The sequence below is a fragment of the Eurosta solidaginis genome, chromosome 3 (genome assembly GCF_040869045.1).
Source record: "Eurosta solidaginis isolate ZX-2024a chromosome 3, ASM4086904v1, whole genome shotgun sequence".
NCBI lineage: Eukaryota > Metazoa > Arthropoda > Insecta > Diptera > Tephritidae > Eurosta > Eurosta solidaginis.
In genome coordinates this window covers 257,882,146-257,894,565 of record NC_090321.1, presented here as the reverse complement: position 1 = coordinate 257,894,565, position 12,420 = coordinate 257,882,146, and the positions used below count along the sequence as shown (strand labels likewise).

At 38.6% G+C, this 12,420-nt stretch overlaps 1 protein-coding gene across 9 annotated transcripts in view; it reads right to left on the bottom strand.

Moving 5' to 3' along the window:
• The window catches only part of pk (prickle), a 601,495-nt gene that overhangs the window by 346,559 nt on the left and 242,516 nt on the right, over positions 1 to 12,420 (bottom strand). Inside the window, exon 1 of one of the 9 annotated variants that reach the window (XM_067776097.1) lies at positions 1,485 to 1,544. The exons of the other annotated variants lie outside the window; for them this stretch is intronic. The gene's annotated coding sequence lies outside the window, so the exon portion shown is untranslated. Of the gene's footprint in view, positions 1 to 1,484; positions 1,545 to 12,420 lie in introns of those variants that run through there. 9 annotated transcript variants of the gene reach the window in all.

Sequence of the window (12,420 nt, the reverse complement as noted above, 5' to 3'; positions counted from 1 at the left end):
AAAATGGGGTAGAAATTGCGAAAAGTTTCTTATCTGAACAATCGGTTGTATGACATATATACTATATATACAATTGATCTCTATGATTTTTTCAGACAACAATATATGCTATATACGTAAGCAATCGGTGAAATTTGAAGCTTATAGCTGTTAAAATGGGGTAGAAATTGCGAAAAGTTTCTTATCTGAACAATCGGTTGTATGAGATATATACTATATATACAACCGATCTCTATGATTTTTTCAGACAACAGTATATGCTATATACGTAAGCAATCGGTGAAATTTGAAGCTTATAGCTGTTAAAATGGGGTAGAAATTGCGAAAAGTTTCTTATCTGAACAATCGGTTGTATGAGATATATACTATATATACAACCGATCTCTATGATTTTTTCAGACAACAATATATGCTCTATACGTAAGCAATTGGTGAAATTTGAAGCTTATAGCTGTTAAAATGGGGTAGAAATTGCGAAAAGTTTCTTATCTGAACAATCGGTTGTATGAGATATATACTATATATACAACTGATCTCTATGATTTTTTCAGACAACAATATATGCTATATACGTAAGCAATCGGTGAAATTTGAAGCTTATAGCTGTTAAAATGGGGTAGAAATTGCGAAAAGTTTCTTATCTGAACAATCGGTTGTATGAGATATATACTATATATACAACCGATCTCTATGATTTTTTCAGACAACAATATATGCTATTACGTAAGCAATTGGTGAAATTTTAAGCTTATAGCTGTTGAAATGGGGTAGAAATTGCTAAAAGTTTCTTATCTGAACAATCGGTTGTATGAGATATATACTATATATGCAACCGATCTCTATGATTTTTTCAGACAACAATATATGCTATATACGTAAGCATTCGTTGAAATTTGAAGTCTCTAGCTATTAAAATAGGGCAGTAATTACGAAAAGTTCCTTATCTGAACAATCGGTTGTGGGGGATATATACTATATATACGACCGATCTCATCAATTTTTTCAGGCAACAATATGTGCAATATACGAAAGTATATGGTGAAGTTTGAAGCTTCAATCTGTTAAATTGGGTAAGATATAACAAAAATCCTCTTTTTCTGAAAAATCGGTTGTCTGGAGGATATATGCTATAGTGGTCCGATCCGGTCGGTTCCGACAAATGTCTAATCGGACACCCAAATACACCCGCTCACCAAATTTTATCAAGATATCTCAAAAATTGAGGGACTAGTTTGCATACAAACAGACAGACGGACATGGCTAAATCAACTCAGCTTTTCAACCTGATTATTTCGGTATACTTAATGGTGGGTCTATCTATTTTCCTTTAAGGACTTACAATTTTCGGTTTCGTGACGAAATTAATATACCATTTCATTTTCATGAAGGGTATAATTATTGTTTAGAATAGGTCGGTCCCGGTCTCGGTCCAGTTCCCGGAAGAAAAATTATTGTTATTTTAATCCAGGCATAACGCTACTTACATATCAAATTTCAAGCAAATCGAGCGATATATACGATAGTTTAGAATAAATCGGTCCTTGATCCACTTCCCGGAAGAAAAATTATCCTACATTTTATTCTACATGAAACGCTACCTACATACCAAATTTCAGGCAAATCGAGCCATATATACGATAGTTTAGAATAAATCGGTTCCTGGTCCACTTCCCGGAAAAAAACTTTTCACAAACACTCTCCGGGCTCCTACTAAGTTATCCTAAAAATTTCATGGCAATCTTTCTATCCGTTCTCGAGATAATCACGAAATGATCCCGACGGGAACCCGACAACCATCCAGAAATTATCCCTGAAAGGTCCCCAAATGATCCCGAAATGGTTCCGAAAAAGTCCTGAAATGACCCTGATGTGACCTTGGACGGATACCGAAAACCATCCAGAAATGATGCCTGAAGGATCTTCAAATTATCGCGAAATAATCCATAAAAAGTCACGAAATTACCCCGACGGGATCCCGGAAACCATCCAGAAAGGATGCCGAAAGGGTCCGCAAATGATTCCGAAATTCGCTTTTTAAGTATAAAGTACACCAAGATCAATTTTGTCGACGCTATTTATACATAATTGGCTCGTGCGAATGAAAAATAAATAAAAACAGATTCCAGGAATTTGAACAATAAAAACACTTCTAGATTTGAATTAAAGCTGTTTATAGAAACGAAATGTTTTTTCTCATTAAATCCATTTAACACCTTGAGTAAAATTTTGGTTAGAAAAACCTAATTAAAATTTCAATGCCTTTAATGATGAAAAATACAAAATATTTAAATATACAGCTTTTTAAAATGATATTTCTATAGGTATTTCTTATTATATTAGCTACATGTTTTTTCTAGCCCTCACCCGCAGCCCTGTCCGCAAGTAGAAAATAAAATATATGGGCTATTCACGCTAGCCTGCTTATCAAGTTATCTGTTTAAATATTATTTCTGTCTAATATATTTTATTTTTGTAATAGAGTAAAATAAAGAAATAAATGAGCTGATAACCTGATATGGTCCCCAAATGATCCCGAATTTAACCAAAAAAAAACGCGAAATGACCCCAACGCAATCCTGGCGGATCCCGAAAACCATCTAGAAATGTTCCCGGAAGGCTTTCCAAATTGTCCCGGAATAATCCATCAAAAGTTACGAAATGACCCCAATGGGACCACAGATGGTTCCCGAAATGACCCATGAAGGGTCGTCAAATGGATCCGGAAAGTCCCGAAATGATCCTAATGGGATCCCGGACGGATCGGTATGATGCCGGAAGGGTCCCCAAATGATCCCGAAAAAAAATCCAGAAAAAGTCACGAAATTATCCCGACGGGATCGCGAAGGATCCCGGAAACCTTCCAGAAATTATTCCTTAAAAGTCCCCAAATGATCCCGGAATGGTCCCGGAATGACCCTGATGGGATCCCGGACGGATCCCGGAAGCCATCCAGAATTGATACCGAAAGGGTCCCCAAATGATCCCGAAATTCGCTTTTTAAGTATAAAGTACACCAAGATCAATTTTGTCGACCTTATTTATACATAATTGGCACGTGTGAATGAGAAATAAATAAAAATAGATTCCAGGAATTTGAACTATTTGAATTTTGATTAAACCAATTTAACCCTCAGCATACTTTTTGTTAGAAGTGCCTAATTAAAATTTCAATGCCGTTAATGATGAAAAATACAAAATATTTATACAGCTTTTTAAAATGACATTTCTATAGAAATGTCTTATTATAGTTATATGTTTTTTCTAGCCTTTACCAGCGGCCCGTCCACAAGTAGAAAATAAAAAATATGGGCTGTTCACGTTAGCCTGTTTATCAAGTTATCTGTTTAAAAATTACTTCTGTCAAATGTATTTTACTTTTGTAATAGAGTAAAAAAAAAGAAATAAATGGCTGATAACCTGAAAGGACTCCCAAATTATCCCGAAATTATCCAGAAAAAGCAATGAGGTGAAATGATCTAGGAAGGGTTTTCAAATGGTTCCCAATAATCCAGAAAAAGTCACGAGACGACACCAAAAATTACACCAAAAATGACTCCCGGAAACCATCCCGAAATTATCCCTGAAGGGTCCCCAAATGATCCCGAAAAATTCCTGAAATGACACTGATGGGATCCCGGACGGTAACCGAAAACCATCCAGAAATGATGCCGGAAGTATCTCCAAATTATTCCGAAATATTCCATAAAAAGTTGCGAAATGACCCCGATGGGATCACGAAAACCATCCGGAAATGATCCCTGAAGGATCCCCAATTGATTCCGAAACAGTCCGGGAATGACCCTGACGGGATCCCGGACAGATCCCGAAAACCATCCAGAATTGTTGCCAAAAGGGTGCCCAAATGATCCCGAAATTCTCTTTTTAGGTATAAAGTACACCAACATCAATTTTTTTGACCCTATTTATACATAGTTGGCTCGTGTGAATGAAAAATAAATAAAAATAGATTCCGGGAATTTGAACAATTTCCATTTTGATTAAACCAATTTAACCTTCATTAAGTTTTTGGTTAGAAGTGCCTAATTAAAATTTCAATGCCTTGAATAATGAAAAGTACAAAATATTTACATATACAGCTTTTTGAAATGACATTTCTATAGAAATTTCTTATTATATTAGCTATATGTTTTTTCTAGCCTTCACCAACGGCCCCGTCCGCAAGTAGAAGGTTAGGTTAGGTTGAACTGGCCGGTCCGTGAGGACCTTACATAGACTGATTGAGCCCGAAGTGTTACCAGAAGTTTGTTTTAACGACCAAACTGAAAAACCTTATCAAAAACCAGGACCTATGTTATAAAATAACTCGGTCCTCTTGGCAAATACTAGAAGCTACCTAGGACTTAAGCCACTTGCTGCTTCTAGATCTGACAGCTGTATCACTCTTAATAGCTGGAGCCTTAGCCTGGCAAGTGCAGGGCACAAGCACAGAACGTGCCCGATCGTTTCCTCCTCCAACCCGCACTTCCTAGATCTGCTATCACTGACCAAGCCTAATTTAAAGGCATGTAACGGCAGAAGGCCAGTCAGAATACCCGTCTTGAGTCTACAGTCCTCTCTTTTTAATGATAGAAGCAACTTTGCTAGTCTAAGGTTGTAAGACCTACACATAATCTTCGACACTTTACAACACCGTGCTTGAACCCACGCCTTTCCCGCTTGGCCAATCATGTGCACCTCTCGCCCAGTCTAATTGGGAAGGAGCAAGCTTCAAGGAATACGCCCTTTTTAGCTAGTTCGTCCGCTCTTTCATTCCCATATATTCCCATATGCCCTGGGACTCAATATAGATGTATGCTTCTCCCTGTCCCGATTCTCTCCAGAGATTGATTACACTCTAACACTCATTTAGATGCTGTGCTATGCGAGATTATTGCCTTAATTACTGCTTGACTGTCAATATAAAAGTTAACACGGTTGCAGCTTAAGCTATTATCTTCCAGGGTTTCTACTGCTTTGGTTACCGCTATCACTGACCAAGCCTAATTTAAAGGCATGTGACGCCAGAAGGCCAGTCAGAATATCCGTCATGAGTCTAAAGTCTTCTCTTTTTAATGATTGAAGCAACTATGAAGGCATAATTCACGAAGCGTTTGTTCAGGCCAATAATATCAATATCATGAGCATACGCCAGTAATTGTGCGCTCTTATAATAGATTGTATCATCGCGGTTTAGTTCTGCTGCTAGAGTTATCTTCTCCAGCGTTATCGTGAAGAAATCGCACAAAAGGGAAGCTTCGTTTGGTTTCGTATGGCTCGGAGAGGTCTTTGCCAATCCCTTCGGAGCTGGTGGTTTTACGCAATGTCATTTTCCAGAGCCTTATTAACTTTGCAGAGAATTTAAATTCAGACTAAGCAGCATACAAGCATCTTCTTTTCGCGCTTCAAATTGCTACTTTAAAGTCGACGAAAAGATGGTGAGTGTTGATTCTCCTATCGGGAGTCTTCTCCAGGATATGGCGCATCGTGTACATATGGTTGATAGTATATTAATGAGTTTTAAAGCCGCACTGGTAAGGTTCCATCAGTTTGTTGACTATGGCCACAGTCTTTCATAAAGTACAGTAGGATAGGTTGAACCTTCTATTTGATATTAATCAGGCTGACTCCGCGACTATTGGCGCGTTTTTCGGGATCTTTGTCCTTCGGGTCTTTGTTGTGGACAGAGTACCCTTAAGTTCCAAACTGAAGGCATGCGCTCATACGAACATATTCTGCATAGGAGTTGATGCGTGCTCTTTACCAACTTTTCGCCTACATGTATGAACAGCTCGGCGGGTATTCCGTCATGGAAGCCTGCATCAAGACAAGCCCTGCCAATTGATAATATACATAAGGGACGCTTGCCTTCGATACAAAAAGTTACGTTGGGGTTTTACTGGGGAACTCCACCCTGCTCTGGAGATTTAAATATAGACAGTTGTCTAAGCTGTTAACAATCTTTAGTGTAAATTTAATGTCAAGTATCAGAAACTGAGATTCTAAAAAGCTGTAGGTTTTTACAGTCAAAGTCGATGTGGCGAGAACCATTTGAAACAAATATGAAGATCCTAGAAGGCTTGCAGCCATAAAGAGTTGGACCCTTTAGGTATAATTTGATTCAAAATAGAAGTAAACTAGTTTCGGCGGCTACTTCTTTCACATTCCATTTTTATTTTTAACTCATAATACCCCTCCTCCAAAAACTTTCTATAACTCACCTCACTTCCGCCGACTTAATGATCGCTTTTGGTGGTGCATCCCAATAATTTGGTGCTGGTGGTACCCATTGACGCAATACCTGATAGTTGCCCTCAAGCAATTCCATGCCCTCAATAACTTCCTCATCTGACTCATCGCCATTGTTATTGTTATGACTATTGTTTGATGCGTTGCCTGCGGCTAAATTTAAATTGTCATCCTGTTCATCCATGGCTTTCGTGATGGTTTATGGGAAGCGTTGGCGATTTTACGCGCAATTATGATTGCGTTTATTTTGAAACGATTTTTTTTTATAGAATTTAACATTTGTTTGACAGCAATGACGCCAGCACAAAAGGAAAAGAGGAAAGAGCGTAATACGCACACACAAACAGAAAAACACTAAAAAAACTTGAGCTAGAATGTAGGAAGAAGACTTCGATTGACGAAGAAGCAGACTAACACAAAGGCATTGGTAAACAAAGAAGCTGCGCACTGGGCTATTAGCTGCTAGAGGCAGTAGTAAACAACAACAACACGCTGCTTGATATGGCACGTTTCACAATGACTTTTTCTTTTAATAGAAATTTTACATAATCACTTGCACTTTTTTTTCATTCTTCTTTCATTAAATATTTGCACTTCCACTTTTGCTGATATTTTTGATTAAAAATTTAATAATTTTTTCGAAATCTTCACAAAACACAATAACAATTCGTTAATGACGAACACACGCAGTATCCTGTGAATCCCTGTACATATATCCTTGCTGTACGTAGTACACTCGCTCGCTCGCGCGCGTTTACAATTGAATTGTATCTAATCACAGAAAATTTTCATGGCATTTGTTTTGGCTTCTCAGACGCAGCAGCAAAATCAAGCAAAGTCAAAGCACAGCAAACCGAAAGCAAAGTAAATTACATTTGCCAATGCAGTGCACACCTCACAAGCACGTGTGTGCACATACACACACACACACACACATAAACTCATATAAATGAGGACAGCTAGGCGCCTGATTGCGAGAGGGTAAATTGCCGGTTATGCTCTGCTCTTATGGGATACGGCTCTTACCACCACCCCATCAGCAACAAAACACCCAGCAAAAAAAAAAAAAAACAACAAAGAGCGTCCAGCGAAGCGTCACGACGCGCGTTCATTGTCCGTGGTTAGTCCTGACGGCATGCTCCTGCTGATCCTTTGTTTGTTGTTTATTCAATGGCCACATACTGCATTTGTAGTTGTTAATGTGTGTGCATGTTATTCACATACATACATACTAGGCCGGGTCGATTTGTGGGGAGGCAAAAAAATCGCCCATTGCTCTGTGAAAATCATATTCTAGGGAAATAAGAAACTTTGCAGAAGGAACCATATATCTAAAACGAATTCTGTTGTCCCCCCCCTTTGGGTCGAACTTGCAAATTTTGAAAAATCCCACTTTGAAATGTCTATGTTTTTTCTTTTTGGAGTTTATTTTTCTCTTTAGAAATTTATTTAGTCAGAACATATGTAAATGAAAAAATGAATTTAAGTTAGTAATAGAAAAGAAATTAAAAAAAATTATTAGAAATTAGCGTTTTTACAACCCCCTTTTAAGACCAAGGCATCACTGTGATGCATTTGCATGTCGTAAACATAGTTGTGTGGGTTTTTTATTCAACCGTTTTAAAAACCGTGACACAATTGCAGATCGTAAAATTGCTTGTGTTGTTTTTTTTAAGCCACCACAAGACACAGCAGGTAGAATTGAAATTGCCCCTACCCAAAAGTTCGACCCAAAGGTCGTTTTAGGGGTATGGTTCCTTCGGCAAAGTTTCTTATTTTGATCCCTAGAATACGATTTTCACAGAGCAATGAGCGATTTTTAAATCGACCCGCCCTAATACATACATATATAATTGTGACGTTTGTATGTTTTTTAATGTGTTAAATAAGGGTTCGAAATTTAATGTTTTTCCGTCTGCTATTTTTTGGGGTTCATTCACTGTTAACTTTGCGAGTATAATCTTCATTGTTGTTTTCGTTGTTGTTACACATCACTCGCATATTGTTGAAATTATGTTGCTTCATTTTCGCATACAGTAACACACTGCCGGTGATTAACTTAGTACATATTTTCAGGTTTGCCGATAAACATATTTTTTCAACCGAATTGCACAGTAGAACTGATTTGAAAAGCTTTCGAAAATATAAATAAAGACATTTTTCATTGTTATTCTAATTTTTAGTCCCTTTGAAATGAGGCCCCATATAAATCTTATATATTATTTCTAATTGCTGTTTTTATGTACGGGCCCCTTTTTCGCTGTTATTTGGAACCCAAATCTATAAATATAGTTTTGGTTGTAAAGATAGGGATTCGTGCTATTAGCGAGCTTTGGGCATTATTAGTCGTAATAGTTTTGTTTAGCTATATTTTATTAAAATAATTTGTTAAAAATAAACGATTGTGAGCACACAAAGAAATCTCTTTGTACTATGGCACTATTGTGAATATTTGATCAGAACTAACACTGCATTACCGGCAGTTGCTAACATTCGCCAGATGGCAGCGCAAGCGCATGTATGGGTATAGATATTTGATTGATAGAACAGCTGATTTCTGTTGTTATGTGATATGACGCTTTTATGTTTGTCGCACAATATGCGTACCAGTTCGGCTCGTATTCCTTAATTTTCAAAGTGCACTCGACAAGTTTCGCCTATATTTTGTGTGCTTAGCGAGCTTATCGCGGTATCGCAACCAGTGGATGCGTATTCTTTGGCTGCGAAGATGACTTAACTTTTTTTGTTACAGGTATAACTCTTGCTACAATATATCGCATTTGAAATCGCCTTTCGGGGGTTAGCTGGGTGGAGAGAGTTGTTGTCATTGTAACAGTACCTCGCGCTGCTTAGCCTTTATACTACAAAACCAGTTTTAGGGTCATCCAGAAGTCATCCAGACTGGCAAAAAAACCTTACAAAAATGGGAATATTCCTTTTTGCTGTCCTAGATTTGGGAATTGGTGTTGGTTTAATGAATAGAATCCTAAGAGCATTATTTGGATGAAAAGGGTAGAAAAGTTTATACTGCTGCAGATAGGTTATCAGAAAGAGCTGAGGGCTCTAGCAAAGAGTTGTTAAATGACTGTGAGAAATTCTGATAAAACTTAAACGAGTTTATGGGAGATTTTGTCTGGTAGCATGGCCTGAATATGGCTCGCACTGTTAAAATGTTGGAATTTACATAATGGAAACGTATGTTTAGAATCAGCGAACTTCTCAGAAAATCAGTCCCCTTAATATTGGTTGTAGGTGACGTTGGCTGGCAGCTGTCCAATTAAGGAACACCTCGAGAATTTTATTTTGGCCCATTGTGCTCCCATTAACTTTAACAGTGAAACTGGCTTCTAGTTATTTAGCGAATGGCTTTGTGGCAAGGACTAAGCTACAACTAAGATATACATCGGCCTTGGAAATTTTTTCCATAGAGTTCAACAAGTCTCGCACCCTGTTATAATTACAACAAACATAGATATATGAGATTTTGTAAGCTGATAGCGTAGCCAAGCCCTTAAAGACAACAAAGGGCCAGAAAGATCTCGAACTACGGCAAGACTTGGTGTCATCCCAGCGTTTGCTTAACTGGCTCAAGACCCACCAGTCCAGGAGCATATATTAATTAGCCAGAGGAATCCCAAAGTCTTCACTGTCAGTTCCGTACAGTTGCCGACCTTACGGCGCTGACTATCTGAGTACCTAGATGTTAAATTTTCAAATAGTTAAGGTGGATGATGGGTACCCATCTAACCATATCTTTTACAGCGGCGACCTCTGCCTGAAAGACGCTTCAGGGAATGGGCAGTCTAAATTTCTGGCTGACACCAAACTCATGTCAAAACACTCCACCCCAGCCCTCTCGTCCAGCCTGCATCCATCCCGACTCATATTAATTTCCCACTCCATTCCTCCCTTGAGAAAATATGAGTGGTGGATGTGACAACAGGAGCGTATTTCACTTATTCCGCATCACAAAGCTATATTCTGACGCGGTCAGCGGCGATTTTTCCTACAATGTCAGTCGGGTACAGATTCAGCATTGCGTTTAGTACTAGTGTAGGTGTCGAAGAAAGGTCCCCCGTTGAAGGCCCCATTTTTATTAATCAACATTTATTCTCTGATCTCGAAGAAGCCCTCTATCAGTTGGACAACCGAATGAAAAGCCGTTTCCTTTGTTTGTAATAAAGATATATCCTGCGCACATTAGAGGCGAAACGAACACTGCGTGGGTCTAATTTGGCTTGGTGGGCTAAAGGATAGTGGACCATGGGCACTCATGGGAATTCGGTATTTGCTCACATATCTAAATAGCAGTTAGGACTGTGAGCTCAACAGCTAGGTCTAAGATCATCTTACCAAGCTCTCTATATTAAGCGGATCCCAAGAAACATCCCCATTTGCACTTCTGCACCGGAAATGTTTGGCTTTCAGTCAAATTGACGAACGGTGGGCTTAGACTATTCCTTGCTGAATGACGAAAACTTTCTAGCCAGAATGGACTGATAGGAGCTCATTCGACCGCACTCTGTACAATGAAGCTCATTTATCCTTGATGATTTAATAATTTTCATATCATTGACCTTAACAAACGCGCCGTTAGTTCTGCATTCCTTGGATTCTATGAAAAAGCAAATAAAGTGGTGAATGAGGGCAAGGCAAAGAAAATGTCGGCGTATTCGTGCCTTGATAGCCACGCTGCTGATGATGGACATAAGTACGAGCCTATGAGAAATTTCCTCTACCTGCGAACCAGCAGGCAATGTGAACTTAGAAAGCAACGGAGAATCATTCTCGCCAACAAGTGGTGTGGCTTGATTATCATGATTTGGGTTTGGCAGGGCATGCATTCTCAAAGCAAAGTTTTAACCATATTAGCCCACTGTGCATTATTCGAAGTTTTCTGTAGTGTCATTATACCCATATGTAAGAGAGTACACTGTCGATTACCCATTTATTTATAGGAGTGTATGTACCCAGCGATCAAACAAAGTAGTTGTAAACTACCTCAGTATGGATTCACGATAAAACTATTCAACTAGCAGTCTCTTTACCAAAAATCAAACTATGGGCTAATTTCAAAATTTATTTGAGCCCTAGTTTATTGATAATTAGTGAAGATAATGCAATTCTTGCAGGCCATAGTAGAAAAATACTCCACGGAAGGTTATCGCGCCGATGTTGCTTTATAGCCGTAAAAGCTATAATAAGAGTTTTTAAGCTTCCACTTAGGGTTTGTCGCAGAAGTTCGATCATTTTCGGACGAGCATGAAATCCGTCAGAAAATTCTGGTTATGTAATAGTTTGGTGCTACCCTGCATGATATGTACGCTAAAGCGAGTATCTGCGGGATTTATAATATGCATTTATTTCCCTACTGTTATTTTTTTTTTTTTTTGCTGTCATATGCCAAACAAAAATTTATCTCTAGATTTTGTGTAGTCCTGGTACGGTTGTGCGCGAGACTTAATTCACTCAGTTCAAAGTGTTAACGGTATGCCGAGCGAAATATGTACTTTCATCCCTAATCTGCTTCACGGTAATTTAACCACGTGCAGCAGAGGTACGTACACAGGCAAACAGACTCGCACACAAAGACACTTTTACAAAATAGAATATCCTTTGCTGTCAGTTTCGCTTTTCTTTCGCATTTTTGCTACTGTTGTTGTAATGCGTAAAATAAAAAGTTTTTGCATTGCATTTACAGTTCAACTTGAAGAGAGCGCGCTCTTGAGGTATGCGTTTGAGCGAGCTACGACTTTAGCGAGAACACGTTTCGTTACTGTAGCCATAAAAATGCGTCTGCAGGATACAAATTAGGTTGGGTATGAAGGGAATGCATATGGCGGGAGTGTGGGTAGCGTCGTAGATGACAGTGCATTGGCACGAGAGCACAGGCAAAGTAAGCGCTGCAAAAAGAGGGTGGTTCGAGAACATTAACGTGACGACGTTAGAAGGTGGAATAGGTGGTGGTGGTCCTGGTCGTGGTAGAAGTGATGTTAAAGGTGGTAAATATTGAATATAGTTTGACCGGCTTTGCTTTGGTTGTTTGTTTGTGTATGATTTGTTGTTTTGTGCGTATTCTGTTGAGCTTTTGTGATCGTTAAATTTTATGACTTTCTACATATCTCGTGAAGGGATCTGTACCTACGCATTACTTGGATTTGACTATAAATGTGT